The 19,762-nt window shown below is 32.6% G+C and overlaps 1 protein-coding gene across 3 annotated transcripts in view; it reads right to left on the bottom strand.

The window, feature by feature from the left end:
- CDH18 (cadherin 18) overlaps positions 1-19,762 on the bottom strand; it is a 1,109,578-nt gene that overhangs the window by 769,644 nt on the left and 320,172 nt on the right. The gene's annotated exons all lie outside the window — the stretch shown is intronic.

The raw sequence follows: 19,762 nt of genomic DNA, 5'->3' as shown, positions 1-19,762 counted from the left end.
AACAAAAAAGATGTGTTCTGATTCCCAGATCAATGTTTACTGATAATAAATAAAATCACTTTGGCTTATTATTTTCATATTAAGACAATACAATCTTTTTCAATATCATAATTTTAATACATGAATGTCTGTACTATAAAAATTAAAATTATAGTAATAGTAACTTTTAAAGCTAAATCAATAGATTTCTATTGTTTAAAATAATAGATGCTAGAATGTAAAGAGTAAAATTAATATTCTAGCTTAATAAAACAAACACTCAAACTCTTCTAATTTTTTTTTACCAAATATAAATACAAGAACTTCACTGTCTTTAAGAGAAAAGAGCAAAACAAGTGGAGCAATTCTAAATTGATTTCACTAAAATATTTGAAAGATTGTTTCATCCCTCACATTTTTGTTTTAGCTTTGTTTTAGGGTTTCTATTTATTTATTTTTTTAAGAAGGACTCTATAGTTGACCTTTGCTTGTAGACTGAATCTAAGAAGAAGGCAGTTTGTGGATTGAATTTGATAATTTTTCATGCTGTCACAAATGATCTATATGTTTCATTACCTTATGAACTTAAATCCTCAGGCAATGGGTTCTTGAAGAGAAAGGCTGAACCTACTTATTTGAAATAAACATAACTATGATACATAACTGTGCGATGTTGGAAAATAAAGGAAAGAAACACATTAGTATCTAACTTTAAATTACAGTTATTAGGCTTTGTCAAACTGCCATTAGAGTTATTTTTAGTTTAGAATGTGGACACAAATTTTTGAAGTTACTTATTCTCTGAGATATATCAAATATTTCTGCCCCCTTTGCTGTTTTTACCATCAAAAGTCATTATTTTTTTCTTTGTATCTGTCACCATGCCAGATGGCATGTAGTCTGCTTCTGACTTATTTATATAAGTTATATTGAGACAAAGACATGCCACATTGATATATTTTATAGGCATGTGAAGACAATTTTTAAGAAGAAAATATAGCAAAAATAGAATTTTTTATTTTGAAACCTTTTTTATAATTTATGCAATAGTTGAAAGTTATCTTTAACCATATATGCTACATTTATTATTCACTCATGGCAAACAAAAGGCTTTGGCTGAGGAATATGTGACTACTGTATTTATAATTTTGACTTTGAGAAAGAGTATTCCATTTTAGTTCCCAAGGGCTATTTTACAGGTATGTAATTGTCAAATAGCCAACCAGATTATTCAGTAAAAAATGAATATATGTCTTATAGGTTGCAATAACAATAAAGAAGTTGAAACCTGATTAATCCAGATGATGTTAAAAATCCTGAAGTTAATATATACAGCTTTCTTCTAAGAAACTCAGAACATTTTCCTCAAATTATGCTTTCTTGTTCTTCATATTACTATTATATTTCAACTCTAATTCCCCTAGCCCTGTGTATCTGAATATATATATAATGTATATACTTTAAATATTATATTAGTATATAAGTATTCTCATAAGGAGTAATATACATTTACTATATATTAGGGAAACATATATTTAAATGTACAAACATTTTATAATCCATGATTATTCAGAGGTTTATGAGTTTAACGCTTTGTATCTTACACTGTTTTTCTCCTATTTAAATTTTTCATTATTTTTTCAGTAAGAATATCATACCAAAAGAGTTTGAAATTTTATATATTACTCTGTCATATATAATGATAATCTTAGCTAGACTGATAGTCTATATTGACAGATACAGTCAGTTAGCACTATAAATAATATTCTATTTTCTTCTGTTTTCTTTTTTCTAATGAGAAATATACTATACATTGTATGTAATGTTCCTATTTGCTAATTTGCTATTTACAAATTTTGTTTTTCAGTACACACATATGTACACATGCATGTATATACATATACACATACAGACATGCGTGTGTGTGTGTTTGCATGTGTATTTATTTAAGAATGAATTTATTTTCTTTATTGTATTCAAACCTGGTATTCCATAGTATTGTTATCATATCTGTTGGTATTTCATTATGTTTTACTAATCTGAAACATCTTAGTGATAGATAAATTGAAAAACTAAACATAATTCTCTCCTGCCCCAATTTTTATAATCATATTTTAATTTTGCAGTGTTCTTGTAAAAATGTGAAGTCTATTTATCACCTTCTTGAATCAGATCTGGCTTATGGTCTATTTTATTCCATGGAAAATAGTGGAAGTGACATTGTTTAGGGTATGACTTAGACTTCAAAAATCTCTGAGAACTTTTAGTCTCTCTCTCTGTTTCTCTCTTTTTTCCCAAACTTGCATGTACCATCATAACAACACTTTCATTCTGCAATGGTATAAGAGAAATGGGGAGAAAAAAAGAATATTTTCAAGTGAGGCAGTCCTACACCAGCCAATTCCCAGTTCCCAGTGAAGCCGCTGGATGACCATAGATGCATAAGTGTGACCAGTTTAAATAAGGAGAGTTAGTTCAAATAAGCAGGATCATCCAAGCAACCCGTAGATACCTGGGCTAAACCCTTCTTCATTTTCTCTTGAATATTTCTTCAGTCATATTCTCTCTAATACCTCCTGTGGCATTCCTACTCATCATAGTCTATTCCTAATCATCAAATTCTCCATTGGTCATAACCATTTTTTTATACTACCTATCATTCTATCTCTAAACGATGCATTTTTGATAATTTCTTCAACCTATGTTCCAGATCATCAGTTCCCATGAATGTGATTGATGCTTTTATATGAAGAGACATGAGAGCATGCTTCCTGTCTCTTCTCTCCACTGTGTAAAATATATCAAGATGATGGCCATCTGTAAACCAGAAAGCAGGCCCTGAGCAGACACTAGATCTGCTGCAGCCTTGTTCTCGGACTTTCCAGGTTCCTGAACTGTGAAAAACAAATGTTTATTGTTTAAGTCACTCATTCTGCGCTAATTTGTTATAGCAGCATGAACTGACTAAGATGATTCCCAAATTAAACACACACAAAAACAGAATTAAAAAAAAATTCTGTAGATCAACTTTAAGCAGGCTATTGTGTATATAATTTGAAAGCCCAAAGAACAGGGATGGGCATGGGGACAACAATGTTTGAAGAAACACAGACAGAAAGGTTCCAAATTTGATGAAAATTATGAAACCGCAGATGATGAATCTTAACATATCCCAGTCACAAGAAACATGAAGAAAACTACAATTGGGGAAAGTATTCAGTCTACATTACATTGCAGGGGAGGTATCCAATCTACATGAACTTAAAATGCAGAATAAGTCTAGAAGTCCTATATTATAAAATTTAAAAAATAGAATAAAGATAACATATTAAAAACAGTTGGATGGCTATCCGTACACAGAAGAATGAAACTGGACACCTACATATCACCATATAAGCAAATTAACTCAAGATAGATTTAAGACTTAAATGTAAGACTTCAAAATATAAAAATCATAGAAGAAAACCTAGGAAATGACCTTCTCAATATTGGCCTTGGCAAAATATTTATGGCTAAGTTCTCAAAAGCAATTGCAACAAAACCAAAAGTTGACAACTTGGACCTAATTAAACCAAAGAGCTTCTGGACAGCAAAAGAAACTATCAACAGAGTAAACAGACAGCCCACAGAATAGGAAAAACGTTGCAAAATATGAATTTAACAAAGGCCTATTATCCAGAATATAATGAATTTAAGCAAATCAACAAGCAAAAAATGAATAACCCTGTTAAAAAGTGGGCAAAGGTCATGACAAACACGTCTCAGAAGAAGACATACAAACAACGAACAAACACATGAAAAAATGTTCATCATCACTAATAATTATAGAAATGCAAATCAAAACCACAATGATAGATCATCTCACACCATTCAGAATGGCTTTGATTAAACAATAAAAAAGGAACAGATGTTGGCAAGGCTGTAGAGAAAAGAGAACGTTTACACACTATTGGTGGGAACCTAAATTAATTCAGTCAGTGTGGAGAGTAGTTTGGAGATATCTCAAATAACTGAGAATTGAACTACCATTTGATCCAGCATCCTGCTATTGGGTATATACCCAAAGAAAATTAAATTGTTCTACCAAAATGACACACATACCTGTATGTACATCACAGCACTGTTTGTAATAGCAAATCAATGGTGGACTGAATAAAGAAAATATGGTACATATACATGATGGAATACTACACAGACATAAAAAGAACAAAATCATGTCCTTCACAGCAACATGTATGCAGCTGGAAACCATTATCCTAAGTGAACTAACACAGAAACATGTTCTCACTTACAAGTGAAAGCTAACCATTGGGTATACCTGGTCACAAAAATTGGAACAGTAGACACTGGGTCATACAAGAGGTGAGGAGGGTAAGTGTTGAAAATCTACCTGTTGGGTACTATGCTGACTACCTGGGTGACAGAATTATTTGTACTCCAAACCTCAGCATCACACAATGTACCTTTGAAACAAACCTGTACATGTATACCCTGATTTTAAAGTAAAACTTGAAAAAAATAATAAATAAATATATAAATAAAATTTAAAGGAAGATAAATAAATAAAAGCAGCTGGATAAAATATACATGCTAATTACAGAGAAATAAAAAGAAGAAATACAACTAATGTTTCTTTAAAGTAATGAAAGAAAAAAATCCGACCAAGAATCCTATACCCAGAAATATTATGTTTCAAAGGTTAAAGCAATCAAGATTTTCTTTATATACTACTATATTGATATGGGGAAAAAAGACAAGTTGCAAATTGCCAATATCAAGAATGAGATAATGGCATCATTGAAGTTATTAAAAGGACAACAAAAAGACATACTACAAACAATTATATATCAATTAATTTAAGAATTTGGATTAAATAAACAAATTCTATGAAAGACAGAAACTACCAAATATCTTAGAAGAAGAAATCAAGGAATTTAACGCCCCAATATCTATTAAACAAATTGAATTTGCATTTAAAAAGTTCAACAAAGGAAATCTAGACACAGGTTTCACGAGTTAATTCTTCCAAATATTGTAAGAAGAAATCAAACAAATACTACACAAACTCTTCCATGAATTTGAAAGTGATTATTCCTCAGTTTATTTTATGAGACAGGTATTACCTTGACAAATATATCACCAGACACATATATTACCAGACACTGATATTACAAATCAAATATAACAGTTTCAAATAACATGCTAGCAAATCAAATCCTATAGCTCTTACAAACAAAAAGAAAGAAAAGAAAAGACAGTGCATTAAGATAAAGATAGCTTATTTCAGGAATGCAAGCTAGATTTCTCACAGAAAAAAATCAATCAAAATGATACTCTACATATAACAAACTACTAAAGCTCAATATAGTTTTTTATAAAGGGGCTTTAATAAAACCCACTATACATTCCTAATGAAAATTCTCAAGAAATTAGAAATAGAAGAGAACTACAGCAAACTGACAAAGGGCATCTACAAAATGCCAAAAGAAAAATTATAGTTCATGGTGAAAGAGACAATGTTTTTCTTTCACCCTAAGAAGAGGAAAAAGCGGGGTATATTTGCTCTCATTAATTCATTCAATAGTGTACAGGGGTTTCTTGCCCATTAAATAAAGAAAGAAAAAGAATACTGGGCAACCAAATTAGAAAAGAAGAAATAAAAAGTTATTTTTTTCCACAGGTGAAATGATTATCCATGTAGAAAAATTGATTGAAACTATAAAAAAGTAGTATACTTAATAACAAGTAAATTTGCAAGATATAAAATCAAACACAAAGAAAATCCATTTATTTTGTGATATCAACAAAGACTCAGAACACAAAATGTCTTGCCATTTATAACAAAATAAAAAATATGAAGCATTTAAGGATAAATCTGATAAAATATATAAAATATCTGTACTATAAAAACTATAAAACAGTGATGAGACTAATTAAATAACACTTAAATAAAATGAGAGCAAAACCCTGCTCCTGTGTCAGATGTAACACGTTTAAGATATCAATTTTTCACAAGTTCATCTACAGATGCAACACAATTCCAATTGAAATTCAAGTAAACTTTTCCTAGAAACTGGCAAACTAAAAATAAAATTCACATGAAAATTTGAAGAATATGGAATAGTCAAATCATAATAACTATAACAAAACTAAAGAAAAATAACACTATCTGATTTGAAGATTTATTATTAACCTACATTAAAGAAGAGACTATGGTATTGGCATAAACATAAACACAAATAGATCAATAGAACATCACAGACAGCCTAAACAGGTGCAATTATATATGGGAAATTGATTTTTGACAAACATGCCAAGACAATTACTGGAAAATGGTAATCATTGTAACAAACAATTCTAGGAAAAAAATCGATCTATATCTTGAACCTTACAAAAATTAACTCAAAGAGGGTCATAAACATAAATGGAAAACCTACGTCAACCCTCCCACAATAAAACATAAGACAAAATGGTTGTGATCTTGGGTGAAGCAAAGATATATAAGGTTCAACTACAAAATAATATAATTTCTATATGTATCTATCTGAGATATATGACAAGAAATCAAACGGCACGTGATAAACTGAGAGAAATTATTTGCAAACCATTTTTCTTAGAAAGAACTTGTATTCAGAATTTAAATAGAAATCTCAGCTTCATAAGGAAGTAAACCAGTACAAATTCGGGAATAATTTGAACAGCCATTTTTCCAAAGAAGATATATGTAGGCAAATATGCACATGAGATTAATTGTTAAGAAAATACAAAATAAAACTGCAACGAGATACTTTTACAACTGTTAAAAGGGCTAAAGTTGAAAAGATCTAACATACCAAGTTTTGACAAAATTGTACAGAAACTTGAACTCTCATACCCCACTGGTGGAGATGTAAAATGGTATATTCACTTCAAAAAGCAGTTAAACATATATTAAAAAGATGATGTAGCTATTCCACTCCTTGGCATTTACACAAGAGAAAAGAAAGTATGTGGCCATATAAAGGCTATGAATGTTTAGAGTTGCTCTATTAGACATAGGAAAACACTGTAGACAATCCAAATGTCTCTTGATAGATGCATGCTAAACAAACAAACAAAAAACTATGCTGTGACTAAACATATAAAGGCTATGAATATTTCCATATAAAGGCTATGAATATTTCCATATAAAGGCTAGTAATGCTTAGAGCTGTTTATTTATCATGGGAAAAATCTGTAAGCAACTCAAATACCTCTTGATAGATACATGCTAAGAAAACTATGCTCCAATTAAACTGTGGTATACTTGGTTTTCCAAGTGAAATAAATGGAATATAATTTGGCAATAAAAAGAATGCACTATTGATACATGCTATCATATGGATATATCTAAGTAATAATGATGCTTAATACAAGGAACTAGGGAAAAAACAGTATATACTGAATAATTCTATTTATAAAATGCTCCAGTAGGCCGGGTGTGGTGGCTCATGCCTGTAATCCCAGAACTTTGGGAGGCTGAGGCAGGCAGATTGCCTGAGCTCAGGAGTTCAAGACCAGCCTGGGCAACACGATGAAGCCCCATCTCTACTAAAATACAAAAAAACTATCTGGGCGTGGTGGCGGATGCCTGTAGTCCCAGCTACTTGGGAGGCTGAGGCAGGAGAATGGCGTGAACCCGGGAGGCAGAGGTCGCAGCAAGCCAAGATCATGCTACTGCACTTCAGCCTGGGTGACAGAGCAAGACTCCATCTCCAAAAAACAAAAAATTAAATAAATAAAGAAGTTCCGGTAAATGCAAAGTAATTTATACTACCAGACACAGGTTAAGGAGATGAGAGGCAGAAAGGATTATGAAAGAAGGAATTGCAAAATAAAAGAAGCTTTTTCAGATAGTGAAAATATATACTACTTTGTGCTGATGACTTCATGTCTATATTTATTTCAAATTACATCATATTTTGCACTCTCAATATTTTTTAGTTTATGCATGTCAATAATACTTTAATAATGTTAAAAATATTTATAGTTAAGTGAGAATATGAAGATGCTTGACAATCTTTCAAAATGTATCTTTATCTTCTATTAACTTCTACCACTGTTGCTTGCCTTTTGTTTAATTAAGAGTCTCCTGGATCTGGGCCTTAAGAGATTATTATCTGGCTACAATGATGCACATATGTTATGAGGTAAAAAAGTGTTGAAATAAAAAAAAATAAACAGAGAATATAGACTTCCGAAAAGGAAAATTTACTAAGTGAATTACACTAAATTGAAGTGGCATAATAGAAAAATATGTACTAGAAGATAATATATGTATTTTAGAACAAAAAAGACAAAAATAGTTAAGAATAATATGTAAACAATGAGTTAATGGGTGCAGCAAACCAACATGGCACACGTATACATATGTAACAAACCTACATGTTGTGCACATGTACCCTAGAACTTAAAGTATAATTTAAAAAAAAGAATAATATGATTACTAATGCTAAAGGAAAACAAAACAATAGTGGATATCCAAGTTTAGACTTAATACATTAGTTTTTATCAAATTAAATTTTAGCAGTACTAAAAAAAGTTAGTTGGCAATTAGAAACTGATTTGATCAAAAAATCAAAATATGATTTTTGATTCATACTGTAAGTATCAATTGAGACAAAATATATGATAGTTTTTTATAGGCTGAAAACTGTGTGCATAAATTTATTTTCTAAATTTTATAAATTTGAAGAATGCATCACCCATGTATTTTTAAAAGTATTAAAGACCAGACTTGATAGATTACTAATTCTATACATACCTCAGCAAAATTTCATTACTTCCTTCTTTCAATTCTGTTTTAAATGCATTGCTTCAAGACTTGCAAGTATGCAATAATATTTGAATGTATAGTTCAGACATATTTTGAAATATATTCTTTCTAAAGCAAAATATTCACAATAGTTCCTAATTATTCTCTTTTCTTCTTGAATCTATTTTAATATCTGTAAAGTTTCATTAAAGCCATGCTTTCTTACATAGCTAGACGCTCTACCCAGTGAGCACTGAGGATGTATAATCTATTAAAGGCTCAGTAAGCTAATGTTTTATTCTCAAGTTCTGCTTTTTATTTTTGCTGCTTATTTGGGTGGGAAAAAAAAGAACCACTGCACCTTAGGAACAGAGACCACCTTAGGAAGAGAAATGTATTCTGAAAAAGTTTGATGATATAGAAAAAACATGAATAAAGCTAAAAGAGTAGAGTTACAGACAGATTTATATATTCATCAAATGGTGAAAATGGCAATTATTGTATTTTTCTTTTTTTATTTATGTAAATAAATTACCAAATTAGAACAATTTCAAAGCATTTATCCTCATTTCAAAAATATGAGAAAACAAAACATTGTATTTACAGTCTTCCTCTGTGTAATGGATATGAACACAAATATAAAAAAGTGTCTTATTTATGGAATTCCTTAATATGTGTCAAGTATTACATTATTAACTTCTTGTAAAAGTGTCAAAACAACTTTTTTTATAAATAGGTGAGACTAGGCATAATTTTCTTAACTTTAGCAGCAAATAATTACTAGAACTGGGGTTTGAACCCAGGCCTCAGATGTCTCTGACATCAAAACCTAGCTTCAAGCATATATTCTTCATATTACGCCAGTCCTAACAGCAGACGAGAGGCTTGGTGGAGTGCCCGACCATGGTGTGAGTGTGTGTGTGTGCACATGCTTGGGTTAATGGCTGAAAGAGCTCTATGGACTTAGGGATGATGTTGCAGAGGTGCTCTGATGGCAAACGTGAGGCTCTACCTCCACAAGGATGATTATTTGTAACTCTTCAGAGATGAATATATATGTATTAAGATATAGAAATCGGCCGGGTGGGGTGGCTCATGCCTGTAATTCCAGCACTTTGGGAGGCCAAGGCGGGTGGATCACGAGGTCACAAGATGGAGACCATCCTGGCTAATATGGTGAAACCCCATCTCTACTAAAAATACAAAAAATTAGCCAGGCGTGGTTGGGGGCGCCTGTAGTCCCAGCTACTCGGGAGGCTGAGGCAGGAGAATGGCGTGAACCCAGAAGGCGGGGCTTGCAGTGAGCCAAGATTGCGCCACTGCACTCCAGCCTGGGCGACAGAGGGAGACCCTGTCGCAAAAAAATAAAAAATAAATAAAATAAAATAAAATAAAAATATATATATGTGTATATATATATATATATAAATATTGCTTAGTCAGAGGCACTGTGCAAACTCTCAATATTTGCAGCTAAATCTGATTTCTGGAAAAAATAGGCATAAAAAGTTGAGGAAATGAAAGCTACAACACGTGTCAAGTACACATAGGATAAATAAAGGCAAAATTAAAAACAATAATTTTCTCCTGTAAAGTTTTGGTTGGATGAGTTTTAAATTATGAGGAGATGTAAAATATAACTTTACAATGGAAATAAAAGTTTTTTAAATTTTATTCTTTTCTGAATATCATAATAATAATTGTATATATTTATGAGGTACAATCATATTTTGATATATGTTTACAATGTGGAATGGTTAAATTAGGATAATAAACAAACTTATCACCTAACGTGATTATCATTTGGTTGTGGCAAAAACATTTAAAATGTACTGTTTTAGCATTTTTGAAATATACAATGCATTATTATTTATTACAACATCTCCCTTTTCCCTGTCCACTCCCTCAGCCCGCAGCCTCTGGTAACCATCACTGTACTGTATACTTCTATGAGTTCAACTTTTAAAGATTGCACATATCAATGAGATAATATGATATTTGTCTTCCTGTCCCTGGCTTATTTCTGTAATACTGTCTCTCAGATTCATCCAAGTTGTCCCAAATGACAGGATTTCTTCCCCTACTTTGAAGGCTGATTCTAGGTTTTGGGTTTCATTGAGGGAAAATAAATAAATATATATATATATATATATATATATATATATATATATATATATGTAAATGGACTAGCTATCCAAGAATTACCAGACTATTTTCACAAATAAAGATATCATGAAAAGCATTTTTTACAGTTGTGTTTGCTTTAAAACCATTTTTTAATTAGAAAAAATCCACTGAAGCTGCGTAGACAGCAAAACATGATCCCATAACAATATTTAAATATTCTATGCTTTATTTCTGACCTAATCTTTCTCTTGTCTTTCAAACTGAAACCATTCTACTTTGCCATTTTTAGTAAATTCTTCATTGAAATCAAGCAAGAAAACAATCATCACTGTATTACTTATGATAAGGTCAGCTTTTGTAGTAAGATTAATTCTAAATCTTACAATGGTTCAAATACAATTCATGTTTAATTGTTGCTCACATGAAAGTATTGGGCAAGTAAGTAGATATGTGGGTTAGCCCTCTTCTATCCAGTGGCTCAGGGACTTAGTGTATCAAAAGCTTTGTTCTATTCAATAAATGGATTCTAAGGTCTTCCTGGGTGTAGTCTCTCTTCTAGTTAGATAGCCAGAATTTGAAGCTGCCTGGAGAAGCAGGCATAGGAGTTGTCCATAGGCTGTGCCTGGAAGAGGACATCTCACTTTTGTTCACATTTAATGTGTTAGAACTTTGTAAAGTTACCTAACTAGTCCCAATTTGGGCAGTCAATTAGCAGCAAAATCCTACATAAAGGATTATTAGTGGACAATCACATTCTATTTGTAATTCAGATTTAACTGAACATTGTGGCAAATATGTTTTATTCACATTTTTTAACAAATTATTTTATAACAAACCTATATATCAAGAAATTTATATCTAAATAAATTAGCATGAATCACTAGAAAACAAAGACATTTTTTCACATGATGAACAGTATGACACCATTATTACATTTAATAAAATCATCAGTGATTCTATGTTATCATCTGGCTCACTGTGAAATAGAAATATCTTTGTCTCCAAAATGTATGTTTACATTTATGTTGTTCCAAAAAAGAGTCCTAGCCACCCAAAAAGCCAATTTTTTTATTATGGTCTTTTAAACTTTTATGATTATGCAATTTAATGTTTTAAAATATTATAAAAGCATAACTCATAAATGAAAAAAATACATTATTACAATAAACCCAGCAATTATATTTATCATTGTAGCCTAGACTAGTGAAACTTTATAATGGAAAGGCACTAGCTCAAGGATTGGCACTTGGGAACCTCCACTTCAGTCCCACCACTAATTATCATATAATGAATGAATCAGAGGCCCAGAAAAAGTACACTATTTACACAAGGTCACCCAGCTCATAAGAGTCAAAAAGCAGACAGATCTGTATGCTCAGACCTCTGGACTTTCAGTTGAAAATTTTTGACATTCCTGAGTTAAAAATGTATGAAGACTGATTGAAATATTGAGTATTACATAGTATTTATATATTTTGCTTAGAAGATATATATGCCAAATATTATGATTTTAACACATGATTGAAAAAGACAAATAAATATCACCAATAAAAAGTTGTCACATACAAATGATTTTATAACAACCTCCGCTGAAGGTGGCTGAATTTTATGTTTGAAATTTCATGTTGCATGATCTAACTTAATGTGATAAAGAAGTTTTCAGAATAAGACTGTCAAAGAAAGCAGTGACACAAAAGCATGAGCTACACATTTTGTTCTGTTCAAAAAACTATTTCTGACATAATAATGAGTTCTGCAGGGAGATTATCAGACTTATCATCTTGTAATGATGATAATTCGTTGCCATCATTGTCTGGCAATGTCTTGAACTCAATGTCTCCAGCTCATATGACCATATGCCCATATTGAACTAACCTCATCATTGCAACAGTAGAAAAGAACAACCAAATATATTTGAACAAACCCTCCTCTTCCAAATTTCTCAAAAAATCTTGACTTCTTATTGGTTTGTTTTTAAAAATTTAAGTAATAACTTAAGACTAAAAAATTGACAATTTCATGTTTTGGACTCGTAAAAATAAAATAATAAAGTATGATTATGATAAATAGTTGAAAATATTACATGTTGTCTTGACAGTTTATGATTTTCAAAATTTGAATTGTACGTGATTTTACATAATGTATTATTTTATTATCAAATACATGTTGTTGCTTGTAATGTCTTTTCCTCTGCATTCAACTTGAAAAATTATATGCCAGTAAGATAAATAAAGATCCTAGCGAAACAATCTCCTAAATCAAGGAAAGAGAGAGAAAGAAACAGACATACCTAGTTTGTCTGTTCTTTATTCTATTCAGCCTTTAAACAACGGATTTAATGTCTGAGTTTAACTGCAAAAAATAATAGTTCACAAGAAACCTCCAAACTTAAAAATCTTATATTTGACTTGCTATCCCTCTTGCTGATTTACTGGCACCCAAGAGTTGCATTAAATCAGAAGCTAACAGCCATTTTTTAGTAGATATGTCCTCAGTTCTATAAAATGGCTTTTCTTTTCCTTGCAGAGCAGGCTTAATAAATAAAACCCTCTTTCACACTGGAATTAGACCCAAACTTTATTTTACCTTCATACAAAACAATCTGGAAACACCATTTCTGAAATAATGTTGAAAAAGATGGCATTATATTGTAGTACATTCCAGTTTGAAGTGAGTGAAGCTGTATCAAAAGAGGTTCTAAATAATTTTTATATCCCCATAAATATGCCTGAATTCAAATCCAAGAACAAATATTATGAAAAACAATGTATTTATTGAGGTACAATAGGAATTACAGCACAGGGTAAGGCAAAAAGAAAATAGCTGTCAAACAGCTCAGTTGTGATACGAGAGAAGGTTCTAAAATTATAGCCAGAAAACCTGAGTGTGAATGCCCACTTGATCTAGATTGAGTTGTTTAATAAGTTCTTCTCTGAAGAAATCAGAAAAGTAATACCTTTCTTATCAGATTTTGAGAACAATCAAAGAGATCACTAACCTAAATTGCAGTGCCTGGCACAGAGCTTAGCATTGTAATTACTCAAAAATGCTCATAAAGTTGAAGGATATGATTTGAGATAAGTCAGTGCCCCCTATTAAAATACACCCATACCACACATAAAAACACGCATATAATGCACAATAAAAACCTGTACAGCACTATTGTAGCACAGAAATCCTTAGTATTTGTTGTCACTCCTTGGAAAGTATGGTCTAAGTAGCTTTTAATCTTAACTGTGCTATGATACAGATTTTCAGAAGGGAGTAATATATACCTAATGTAGCAAGAGCTAACGTTAACATTATTTTTGCTTTGTAAGCCCTTAAGCAGAAAGGGACAGCGTGATGCTGAGATGCTGTGATTATTATTGTCCTTGTTTTAATGGAGGACCATGTTGATTGATGGCTAGCTGAAGAAAGACTACCACAATTTATGGAAAGAGAAGCAAGCAGTAGCATATAAAATTATGGAAAATGTTATCTACAGATTCATAAGGTGTTGCTAAATACAAAAGTAGTAGGCCCAAACAACTACTTACTACACAGTTTGTCTTTGAGTTAATTATATAACGTATCAAATTAAATACACAGAAATTAAGTCAGAAAATGTGTATAGAGGCCATGCTATTCTTTTATAAAACCACCTTATAAAAATCCTCTCTCAGTTGCACAAACTTTATTCTAGTGACTATTCATTATTTTTGTATATCAATGATGGATTACTGTAATTAGTAAACCAGTTACAAACACAGCTGTGTTTTCCAAATGATCCATATTTCAGTATGATTTGTGTCTATCCCTTTGTTGTTGTTTTTATTTATTCGAAACTCTTTTAAGTAGCAGATCTGTTGAGAATTTAATCAAAGGTATAAAACTCCTGGCAGGAAAAAATTCATAAAGAAGCAACATTTTGAACATGCTTTGAAGGTATTTGAAATAGGATTTCTTCTATTTTACTTGAGAGAAAAATGCAGGAAGTAAAAATGCAAGCAAGATGATAATGTATTAATAATTAAGAAGAAACCAATGGCTTTGATTACCAGATCACCTCAACCATGATGCATTTCTGGGTGAATAAAACTATATACATCCCACATTCATGATGGTTAAGAGCAAGTAATCAGTTCCAGAAGAACTCACAATTAATCAAGTTAGTTTCCTCATCCATAAAACAAACATGATACCTGTTTAACTGGATTATTCTAAATATTAAATGAAAGTGTATATCCAAATCACATAATAAATTGGTTTGAAATTGGCATCTCATATTTTTATGCATAACATGAAAATACCTAGAATTTGGGAAATCTTGCTTTCCTTGATTTTCAAAATCAAGGCAACATCACATGATAGGTTAATCAGCTACTACAACTCCTGGCCACTCAGCTCTTTTCCTCATGCTCAGCTCACCCCTGATATCCTTCTTTCTGGGTTTCTCCCATCTCCTCATCCACAGGAGCCATATCAACCACAGTTCATTCCTTCACAATTAATGCCTTCCCAACCATGCAGCCTAACATTTTGTTAATCCTATAAACCAGTTCATGCAAATGGACCAAGAATAAAGATGCTGTTCCTTCCCTATCCCTCAGCAGATCTCAGCCTCCTGATACTCCATGAGTATTTTTGGAGGTATATTCTATAAAATTGGCCCTTCATTACTTTCCCTCTTTAGTTCAATATAATTAGTATATATGAATCTATCTTTTGCTAAGTAATGTTAACTAGACTTGGGGGAAGGCAGGTTCAATAGAGCAGGCAAAAAAGTAAAATGTAAAAATAAATATGGTAAATACACTTTCCTTGATATGGTTAGTTAACTACAGTTGTTAAGACAGCAGACTAGGTAAGATGAAATTGGTATTCTGTAATAGATGAATGAAAGACAGGCTGGGCACAGTGGCTCACGCCTGGAATCCCAGCACTTTGGAGGGCGAAGAGGGTGGATAACGAGGTCAAGAGATCCAGACCATCCTGGCCAGCATGGTGAAACCCCGTCTCTATTAAAAACAGAAAAATTAGCTGGGCATGGTGGCGATCACCTGTAATCCCAGCTACTAGGCAGGAGAATCACTTGAACCCGGGAGGCAGAGGTTGCAGTGAGCGGAGATCACGCCACTGCACTCCAGCCTGGCCAACTGAGCGAGACCATCAAAAAAAAAAAAAAAAAGATATACTTTTAGGAAAACGACAAGTCTAATAGTTTAAAACAAAACATTTTGCCACTCTGATTTGTCAATAATAGATAGTAGTTAAATAATTAGTAGTAGAAAAAGTTATAAAGAATTTTAATTAAAGTGGAAGATCACAGAATATTTAGAAAAAAGAAAATTTATGAGAAAATTTGCAATTAGCTCAAACAAGACTATACCGCTAAAATATCTATCCACATTTTTCTAATAAATAATTATTTTACTTCACAGTCTTCCAAAAAAATAAACATTATTTGTTTATAAACACACACTAGTTTTCCATTAATTTATATTAAATGTGAAGTGTGTGATCAGTGAATTTTTTTGAAGTCTCATAGAAGGTTACTTTTCAAAGAAATTGAAGATTTTGGTGAGATTTAAAATACTGAGGTGATAGATTTACTGCTGACTGGATCTGGGTTATTTCTTCAACGAGACATGTTTCAAACAGCTGACACTGTTGAGTAAGCAAAAGAGACGCTTGACTTTAAGCAACATGAATAATACTGTTCATCAACAAATGTGCAAGATACTTGAAAGTGCATAATCACATTCTTTCTCATAAACTGTCAGCTTGATTCTGTCCCCCAGAGGATAACAAGTCTTTATAAATCTACCATGGCTATGTGACAAGGGAAAACGTTCATCCGAGACACAAGCACAAATTCTCCTTGCCATGGACCTCTGCACCCAAACTAGCAGCAGCAGAAGCAATTGAGGGCCACTTTTCTCATAAACAGAGAATTCTCTGATGCCATTTCCAGAGCTACTTATTTAGGAAACAGAGTATATATCTCTCAACAACTCTATCTAGAAACCAGAGTTTTTACCAGTTCAAACCAAACAACAATAAGTCAACCCTGTGTGACCTTCTGCAGGCAGAGGCTCCATGCTGATTGTTGGATGGCATTTGACAAGTTTCACTGCTTTGTACTTAAAAATACAAGCATAAGCGAACGTTGAACTTAATATGATTATTTTTGTTTTAGTTGATATTTTAAAATAACACCATTTCAATTTTATCCACAGTTCTTCTAGAAAGTAATCACACCTATATCACAGTGTAATTTTGAAGAGTAAATGCATTTACAAACACCAATCACTTACTGATGCACTAAATAAATATTAATGACTACAGAATTACAGCCTATTACATATTGCCATGTGTGAGGTTATACAATAGGCTTAATTTTTTCATGTAGTAACATAGGGAATACCTACTGGATTAAGAAAGTCATAAAGAAATAAACACAAAGAAAAACAAAGTATTATTGGAAAAGTACAGCAAAGTATTAATCTTTGTTTCTAATATCAACTGTACAAAAATAGATATGTTAGTATTCAGCATTTTTCTGAAGACAAAAGGGAAGAGCAAATATTAAATAATGTGATCAAGCAAAATTCATTATGTGATTTTTTAAAATTATTTTTAAAACTTCATCAAAATGGTGTAAGTTTTTAGTACAAACCTGTATAAATTATGTACTGACATTCATTTCTTTTAAATAAATAAATTTTTTTATTTAATTGCCTACTAAACTTGGGAAAGTCTTTTAAATTATGAAATAACTATTAACTCCTTTAAAACTTTTTTTTTTTTTTTTGAGACGGAGTCTGGCTCTGTCGCCCAGGCTGGAGTGCAGTGGTGCGATATTGGCTCACTGCAAGCTCCGCCTTCCGGGTTCACGCCATTCTCCTGCCTCAGACTCCCGAGTAGCTGGGACTGCACATGCCCGCCACTGCGCCCACCTAATTTTTTGTATTTTTAGTAGAGACGGGGTTTCACCGTGGTCTCAATTTCCTGATCTCCTGATCCGCCCTCCTCGGCCTCCCAAAGTGCTGAGATTACAGGCGTTAGCCACAGCGCCCGGCCTATTCCTTTAAAACTTATAATGCAGTTTATGGCTCTACTTCGCTAAAAAAATTAACAAGCATCTTTTGAATTCTATTGTAAAGACAAATCAATCATTAATTTAAAGTGAAAATGTGCCTTTCTGAGAATTTTTTGTCTGGAGAAAATTTTGATGAAATATTTACTGTTATCGGTTATAAATGAGAAGAAGAGTGTGAACATTCTTCAGAAACGAAAGCCCACATCCTTAACTAGGAAACTGCTGGCTCCCACATTGGTGATTTTTTTTTTAAGGTTGTAAATTGAGATGAAAATTACAAACATGACTAACCAAAATAGTAGAAAAAATTTCCTTTTTCAGGGATATTAACATCAAGTCTGTCTTCACTGATTGAACGCTCTTGATATTTAAGCTCTCAGAATGTTATATTTTACAATGCCACTTCAAGAATAACTTAAAAGAGCCAAAGATTACATGAGATTTAATGTAAAGTCAACATAAAGACATGGTTAGGGCTTAATTTACAAAGACAATTTGTGTAAAATATTTTCTTCCACATTTTGTTTTGTTTTGTTTTTGTTCTATTTCCTTTAAAAATGTTTCAGTAATGTTGGAGTCTGACAATTTTATTTTTTTTATTTTATTTTATTTATTTATTTTTTTCAGATGAAGTCTTGCTCTGTCGCCAGGCTGCAGTGCAGCCGTGCGATCAAGGCTCACGGCAACCTCCGCCGCCCGGATTCAATCGATTCTCCTGCCTCAGCCTCCTGAGTAGCTGGGACTGCAGGCGCCCGCCACCACGCCCAGTTAATTTTTGTATTTTTAGTAGAAATGGGGTTTCACCTTGTTGGCCAGGATGGTTTCGATCTGTTGACCTCGTGATCCGCCCACCTCAGCCTCCTAAAGTGCCACCACACCTAGCTAATTTTTGTATTTTGAGTAGAGACAGGGTTTCACACATTGGCCAGGCTGGTCTTGAACTCCTGACCTCAGGTGATCAGCCTGCCTCATCCTCCTAAAGTTGGGATTACAGGCATGAGCCACTGCACCCAGCCTATTTCCAGCATTCTTAAAGAAAAGAAAATACAACCAAGAATTTTATTTCCCACCAAACTAACTTCATAGGTGCAGAAGAAATAAAACCTTTGTTAGATAAGCAATTGCTAAGGGAATTTATTTCAACTAGAACAGCCTTACAAGAGGTCCTTAAGGGAGTACTAAGCATGGAACTAAAAGAATGACACCTGCTACCACACTCGCGACAGATCCTGGAAAGGCTGTAAAGAAAATAGAACTCTTATTCATGTTGGTTAGAATGTAAATTATGTTCAGCCACAGTGGCAAGAAGTTTGGAGAGTTCTCAACGAACTTAAAACAGCTACCATTCAATCCAGCAATTGCATTACTGTGTATATACCCAAAGGAAAATAGATCTTTATACCAAAAGACACATGCACTTGTATGTTCATTGCAACACTAGGCACAATGGCAAAGACATGGAATCAGCCTAGGTGCCCATTAATGAAAGATCGGATAAAAAAAAATGTGGTACATATACACCATGGAATACTATGCAGCCATAAAAAAGGAATAAAATCACGTCTTCTGCAGCAATGCGAATGGAACTGAAGGTCATAATCTTAAGCAAATTAAATCAGGAACAACAACAACAACAAAAAACAAATACCACATGTTCTCGCTTATAAATGAGAGCTAAAATTGAGCACACATGGACATAAATAAGGGAACAAAAGACATGGAAGACCACTGGAAGAGGGAGGGAAGGAGAGGGAGGATGGGTTGAAAAACCACTGGGTACAATATCACTACCTGGGTAC

The sequence above is a fragment of the Pan troglodytes genome, chromosome 4 (assembly GCF_028858775.2).
Source record: "Pan troglodytes isolate AG18354 chromosome 4, NHGRI_mPanTro3-v2.0_pri, whole genome shotgun sequence".
NCBI lineage: Eukaryota > Metazoa > Chordata > Mammalia > Primates > Hominidae > Pan > Pan troglodytes.
This window is presented reverse-complemented; position numbering and strand designations above follow the sequence as displayed.